The sequence below is a fragment of the Eretmochelys imbricata genome, chromosome 14 (assembly GCF_965152235.1).
Source record: "Eretmochelys imbricata isolate rEreImb1 chromosome 14, rEreImb1.hap1, whole genome shotgun sequence".
Classification (NCBI taxonomy): Eukaryota; Metazoa; Chordata; order Testudines; family Cheloniidae; genus Eretmochelys; species Eretmochelys imbricata.
This window is the reverse complement of record NC_135585.1, coordinates 50,756,222-50,763,742: the sequence shown is the minus strand read 5'-3', so window position 1 is coordinate 50,763,742 and position 7,521 is coordinate 50,756,222. Positions and strand designations below refer to the sequence as shown.

General features: G+C 50.7%; 1 protein-coding gene across 1 annotated transcript in view; it reads left to right on the top strand.

The window, feature by feature from the left end:
• Positions 1-372: 372 nt before the first annotated feature.
• The window catches only part of LOC144274769 (uncharacterized), a 42,580-nt gene continuing 35,431 nt past the window's right edge, over positions 373-7,521 (top strand). The window contains exon 1 of the mRNA XM_077833853.1: positions 373-521. The gene's annotated coding sequence lies outside the window, so the exon portion shown is untranslated. The remainder of the gene's footprint in view (positions 522-7,521) is intronic.

Genomic DNA, 7,521 nt, shown 5'->3' with positions numbered 1-7,521 from the left:
TTTAGGGGACAGAAGGTGGGTGATGGGATGGGGGGCAGGGAGGTTGGGGCGATGCAGGGGGATCGGGGGGAAAGATTGTGGGGCTGAGGAACGGGGCTGGAATGGGGGGAAGATGTGAGGGAAAGGGGGGATGTGGGGAGGGAAGGCTGTGGGGAGACTGGCGGGGGAAGGGAGAATGGGGGGGACGACACAAGGCAGCTCCCCCGCCCCATGGGGTAAGGGAGGGTGAGGGACTGCCCAGTCCAGCAGCCAGCTGGGATTTTTTTTCCCTGTAGCTGGTTAAGCAGCCATGGGCGGGGACTAATGTCTCAGGGCTCAGAAACTATTTGGCAAATATCCAGACCCCTGCCACGCTCCCCTCCCCTCCTTCCAGTGTATTATTGTCAGACACACCCGTGCTGGTGGGGTCCGTGTCTCCTGAGTGTTGGGGGCTGCCCAGGGCCCTGGTCTGATTTCCCTGCAGGATCCAGATCTCAGCCACACCAGAGTCAGACCGGAGTCACTGCTGGCTCTGGCAGAGGGTGAGTGCGGATGGGCCAGTGGGATCCGCCTCTGCCTGCCTGTCCCTGGGGGCTGCAGGGACAGGACAGGGAGGCTCAGACATTAGCTGCTGCTATCAGAGAGCTCCAGTTCTGGCAAAGGGAGAGGAGGAGGCAGGTGTGTATGTCTCTCCCTGCTTGTGTGATTACTGCTCTATGGTATTTTTTACTAAGGATAGATCTACAACCCTGAGATTGATTGGCAACCCCAAGAATTCAAACCGCAAGAGTTATGTATCCAAAAGTCTATAAATAAGGAAATCAATACATTTTGTTTCTTTTATTACCTTTTTGTGTCTGAGCCTTTGGGGTGCACTCGCTTTACAGTTTTACTGCTATCACTTCCAAGGGATCCATATACCTAGAATGGTTGTACAATCCTATAACGTTCGATGCCATTTTACACTTCTGGGAACATGTGATTCCCCACCACAGTCTTGCAACTGAAAATTGATTTTAAAACCTTATTTCCGTAAATATCCCCCTATCCTGCACACTCGGAAGTGCCCACTTGACTTTTCTATAACTTCATTTATTGCGTGGATCGATGTGGATTTTTCTAGCGCATCATTTATACTTTTAATTCCCTGTTTTAAGTTCACAGCCTTTTATGGATGCTACGTTTTTGTTGTGATGCATTTCAGGGCTATTGTTCCTTCTGGCACATGTACTGATTTGTACGGCCAAAGTTAAAGAATTTTTAAACTGAATTGTTCAGTTTTTCCTTTGCATTGGTCAGGCCGGGGGACACACTGTGCTGACCTCACCCCTTCCTTTATGTTTCTGCAGTGGAATAGCTAATGCAGGTTAGCTACCCCATGGGAAAAACACCCATTTTCTTATAGACACAGACAGTGCTGCTGACTCTGATGTTAAATGACCCATTATTGTTCATGGGCTGAAAACTGTGATACTGATTGTGTCTCTCCTGCTTCTGCTCCTGTGCCAGGCACTGCATCTGCATGTCTGTGCCCATTTGTGGAGGCATCATGGAAATAAAATTAAAACATGTAAAACTAAAGGAAGTAGCAGAGACTTCTCCCCACCACCACCTATTTCCCATGTTCCCTTCCCTTTACTTCTTCAGGACTTTTCTGCATGGTCTGATGCTAAAGGTGTGAAGTTAATGCACATAAATTCCAATGCTTAAAAAGCCTCTGTGGACACTTTCCTTCAGAAGTCAGGTGGCCTTAATTTTGAGGGTGGCAGTCAGGGCAGCCACAGACAAGTGCAGGAGACCTTCCCCTCAGCGCTGGAAATCATCAGGTCTTTGATCTCATCTTTGATCTCTTCTTAAACATTTTTAAAGTTTCATATCGTCCTGGTGTAACCCACATGCAATTTTTCAAGTCCAAAGAGAAGGCGCGAAGCAGCAGGGCGCTCATCTCGTCTTCCCTGAGTTTTGCCTTGTGTAGAAACGGCATGACGATATTTCACAGCTTTGTCAAAATTTCATTAAAGGGGTTCAGGTTGAAATGTAAGGTGATCTCGCTCCACCTCTCTCTCCTGCAAAGGAGAGGACATCCTTCATGAGCAGGAGAGCGAAGGCCGGATAGTTTCATGGCAGATCCTGCTGTGCTATACAGGGATCCCCTTTATAAGCAACACAGACCAAGTAGGGGCACTCTTGTCCCATGAGAATGACCTGATTGATCCACAGTTTTGGTGCTTTAAACTCTAAAGACTTCTTTGATCTCAGCCTCTCCATTCTCGCTAACCACAGGGCCGTTAAACTATATCTCTTACTAACTAGGCACTGCCAGGAAAATGTAACTTACAAAGGCAGCATTGTCTGTCGTACTTGAGGATGGTCATGTCAGTGAGACTGACTGTGATGCTCTTAAAGGTGTGAGGCAGTCTGGCAGATGTAACAAAAATATACTAAACTCACTTCACACATTTTAATGTTGTGTCTCAGCACATGTGCAGAGCTCAGGGCCAATCTCCTGGTACAGAAGCATCAGAAACCGGGTGGGGCAGTTACCAGACATGCTCTGTATTTGTTTCCAAAGCTGCATTGAATGTTTTCATTGTAGGCCAGCCACCTGGCACGGCCACTCCCTCTTTACTCACCTGAGAGCGAAGGCAATTAGAGCTTGGAGGGGAGATAGGTGTTTACGACAGCCACACGTCAAAGAGTCACAGTCTCCATGCCCTGGGTCCGCTCTGAAAGAATGGAGCCAGGCAAGGCTCTAGTGCAGTGTCTTCCCCCCTTGGGGCACACTCTCACTAGGGCAAGAAGCCTCCTGGGTCTGACCTCATAGTGTTCAGCTCCCCTGTTCACACCGTGAGCTCCCCGCAGGGAGTCCACCTGGATGGGACACTTGGGGAAGCCTGAGATGCCCCTCACGGGCCTTCCAGCCTACCTCCCCCATCAGCCATGACTTTCAGCCAGTTTGGAAAACAGAAGGGTTTTTTAGTCACTGGGAGCACAGTGTAGAACAGATATTGTTAGCACGGAATTCGGGAAGATGCAGAAAAGTCCATCTTGGGGGGAATCTAGCTTTGGGCTTTCCCTGCTGAGTCCCCAAACTGGAGACTGACCAGCTTCCCAACGCCCAGCCTCAGTCAAGCCTAGTTACCCTCCTCTGTGTTTTGCCTCTTTCCTGAGCAAACAGGTCAGCTAGCCTCTCCCCTCCTGCTGTTCTCCAACACCTTCGGCTGGCTCCTTGTAGGGGACAGGCTCCATCCATCACTTGCCAGGATACAGAGTGTCAGCCATTCTCTATGCCCAGGCAGCCAGTCTGCAGCCACCCCTGCCCTCTAGGGGTCTCCACAATGATCACACATCCTTATCCCTCCAGCTTGATATGAGAAACTGAGGCACACACACCGTATTCAGAGAAAACATTAAGAACACTCCCATTTCCTCACAACCTGGCATATCAGTGGACTGCTTGGCGCAAGAGCATGCTCGTCTCTGCTGTGTGGGAAGGGTTTGCTGACGATGCTGAGAAGTGTTTTGAAAGGAAGGAGACCCAGATGTTCTTCACGTCCGAAGGACCCTGGGTTCTTCTGCTTCATATGGCCATGTTACAGAGACTGCAGGTAGGGTGACCAGACAGAAAGGGTGAAAAATCAGGACAGAAGGTGGGGGGTAATAGGTACCTATATAGGACAAAGCCGTAAATAGTGGGACTGTCCCTATAAAATCGGGACATCTGGTCACCCTAACTGAGGGCTAGATTCACAGTGGCACACAGGCACCCAAACCCCAGGCTAAGCACATAAGTCTGGCATTAGGTGCCAAAATCCCAATTTAGGCTCCACGGAAACATACAAAATTCCTGACAAACCCCGCAGATGCCAAAGCTCACTCAGCAGTAGCTATGTTTTCAGGGTAGAAGCTCCCTGGGGAGCCTTAGTTTCTGCCTCTGAGCATGCGCCCTGCTGCCTTCTCCGGGTCATCTGGACCTAGAGATTGGTCACGGCTACCGTTAGGAAATTGTGCTCGTGGCCGTTTGGGATGTGATGCCAGTGGGGAGCCCCAGGGATAAGGAGGACGTGAGAGGTTTTGCCAGCAACCCAGTGGTGGGTTAACGTTGCCTGAGAAATAACCGCAGTGATTAACAGGGACAATTCCATGCACGGAAGCCTGGCTGGGGCAGACATAAGGAGACTTTGTCTAGAGACCAGTGTCGGGTTAATCGGACCCTGCAAATCACCAGAGAGAACCCGGTGGCAAAGCACTGACAAGTGACACCTCCATGACCAGGCCCAGGGCTAGTAACCAGCGAGCCTGGTGTGGAGCCAAGAGACCCTGTCTGCCAAACTCCTGCCTGATCCAATGTCTCACCAGAGCAAATCACGCACGGAGTCAGTATCACTGCAAAATGTGTCCCCTGCTGTTCTCTCTAGGACCGGGACCCCCTCACTCCTGAATCCCTGTTGGTATTGGGGACTCTCTGGAACAATCAGGGAGCTCTATAGAAATGCCCCTTCTCCCCCGTCCCCAGGATCTGGATGTCTCCTTTCTGTCCTCCCATTGGCTCAGTGGCTTTTCTGGATGATGCCCCCATAGTGCTGTGACCAGGGGACGTGGAGGCTCTGAGGGGCAAGGTTTGGGGCAGGGAGGTTTCAGTGCAATGGGTTTTTTGCTAGGGCACAAAAGGATCTGGAGTGGTGTGGGGAGTGTTACCTGTGCACTTTAGGGGCACCCACCTTTACCCAATTCCTCGGGCTCAGGGTGTACTCTTTGCAGGACCTTTTACCAGCCTTACAGAATAACATCCTTATTCCCTCTTTATTGACGATTACCAGGCAGAATACACATGCTAAGCATACAGTGCTATACTCTCCAAACCAAGGCGAACTTCCCTATTGGCCAGGCAAGGTCAGTCTGCTCTGGTCTGGATTCTGGTTGAGGCACGTCAGGGTCATGCGGAGGGTTCTTAGCAGCTTTGATCTTAGGCTGTGTCTTAGAGGTGAGTACTTCTTCTTCGTCGTCTTCTTCTATATTCTTTTGTTCTTTCTCCTTCTTGGACCCCAGTTTCTACAGTGAAGCTTGAGTCCTGCTTAGCTAGACCTTAACCAATCATTTTACTAACCAATCCTAAGATATTGTAACAAAATTCTCTAACCAATCATCCTCCTTCCCCTTAATTAATTTCCACCTCGCAAAATTAACTGTTTATCAGACAGAAACAATCAAAGAACCAGACAGAGCTCATCCAGACAAATGGAAGAGAAGTGGGGACCATAAAGACAAAACGATAAATTAGGGTATCCCAGCCAGAACTGCTGAGAAGTGATCTCTTGCCAGACAGGATGCCATCAAACTAAGTTTTCTTTAACCATCTTAAGATCTGTTTCTTTATCTGGTGATAGTGGGGGCTATTAGGACGGTGTCTCCTTCTTAACAGCCTGGTATTACAGTGTTTTAATGTAATTTAGATGGAATGTGAGGATGTGACTTCCTCCTTCTTAGCTCATGGCTGCTGCTCTCCTAACATGGCTGCTGACAAAGGCCTTAGGCCTCACAATATGGCTACGGGAAAAAGCCTGACCATACAGGAGCAATCAGTGGAGTCCCTCATTCCCAGCAGCGGGAAGGGAATCACACTCGCTGCAGTCACTGGTCACGGCTGTGCGGAATCCCCGTTTCTTGCAAAATCCCAGAGCCCTGGCTGCAAACAGGAGAGGTTTATATTGTAAGGCAGGAACGTTCTCACTGCTCCCTAGGAGCCTCTCCCAGGGCAGAGCCCCCAGTCTGGCCAGGACCACCCCCTTCCTAGATCCCAGCCTCTCAGTTCCCAGGGAAGGCACTGCTTGGAGGGCAGAGAAGAGAGACCTTCCCCTCACCTTCCTCCAAGGAGTGGTGCTTCCCAGTTACAAACTGGCTGCAGGGGAGGAGGCTAAAGAGGAGCAGGGGGATGTGTGAGCAAGAGGGGGAACAGGGATGTGTGGGGGCAGAAGGTGGGTGAAGGAGGATGCAGGGGACAGGATGGGATAGGGGCAGGGAGGATGGGGCAATGCAGGGGAGTCAGGTTGCAGGGAGAGAATTATGGGACTGAAGGGAACCAGGATGGAATAGATGGAAACTCTGAGGCGGGGATACTGCAAGGGAAAGGGAGGATGTGGGGAGGGGAGGCTGGAGGGAGAAGGTGAGAGCAAGAAGCTGGCTGGGAAGGGGAGAACGAGGGAGAAGGGAGAGGGGTGGGGAAAGATAGAAGAGTAGCTCCCCCGCCCCAAGGGTTAGGAGATGGGGAGGAACTGCCCCACCCAGCAGCCAGAGGGGAACTTTATTCATTGAACTAGTCAAGCAAGCATAGGGAGGTGAGAGGGGTCTAACCCCTCAGGGCTCAGAAGCCACAAGGCAAATACCCACAGGCAACCCCTGTCCCTCCTGGGCACAAACCCTGCTCCCAACCTATTATTTGATTTAAAAGTAAAAAAAAAAGCACAGCCATGATCTCCGGGGGTCTGGATTCTGAGTGTTTGGGGTCTGCCCAAGGCCCTGGTCTGATTTCCTTTCAGGATTCAGATCTCAACCACACCGGAGTCACTGCTGGCTCTGGCCAGGTGTGAGTCTGGATGGGCCAATGAGATCATAGCATCCTGGAAGATTAGGGGTGGAAGAGACCTCAGGAGGTCATCCAGTCCAATCCCCTGCTCAAAGCAGGACCAACCCCAAATAAATTATCCCAGCCAGGGCTTGGTCAAGCTGGGCCTTAAAAACCTCTAATAATGGAGATTCCACCATCTCCCTTGGTAACCCATTCCAGTGCTTCACCGCCCTCCTAATGAAATAGTGTTTCCTAATATCCAACCTAGACCTTCCCCATTGCAACTTGAGACCCTTGCTCCTTGTTCTGTCATCTACCACCACAAAGAACAGCCGAGCTCCATCCTCTTTGGAACCCCCCTTCAGGTAGTTGAAGGGTTGAAGGCTCCTATCAAATCCCCCCCACCCACTCTTCTCTTCTGCAGATTAAATGAGCCCAGTTTCCTCAGCCTCTCCTCGTAAGTCATGTGCCCCAACCCCCTAATCATTTTCATTGCCCTCTGCTGGACTTTCTCCAATTTGTCCACATCCTTTCTGTAGTGGAGGGACCAAAACAGGACGCAATACTCCAGATGTGGTCTCACCACTGCCAAATAGAGGGGAATAATCACGTCCCTCGGTCTGCTGGCCATGCTCCTACTAATACAGCCCAATATGCCGTTGGCCTTCTTGGCAACACTGTTGACTTCTCCCCAGCTTCTCGTCCACTGTAATCCCCAGGTCCTTTTCTGTAGAACTGCTGCTTAGCCTGTTGGTCCCCAGCCTGTAGCAGTGCATGGGATTCTTCCATCCTAAGTCCAGGACTCTGTCCTTGTCCTTGGTGAAATTTCTTTTGGCCCAATCCTCCAATCTGTCTAGGTCCCTCTGGACCCTATCCTCCATCATTAGAGGTGATGCTGAGAGGGGCTCCCTGTGTCAACGAGTCCCCGAGCTGCTGCCCTCAGTGACATAGCCTGGTTCAACCCCCTGTTAGCAGTG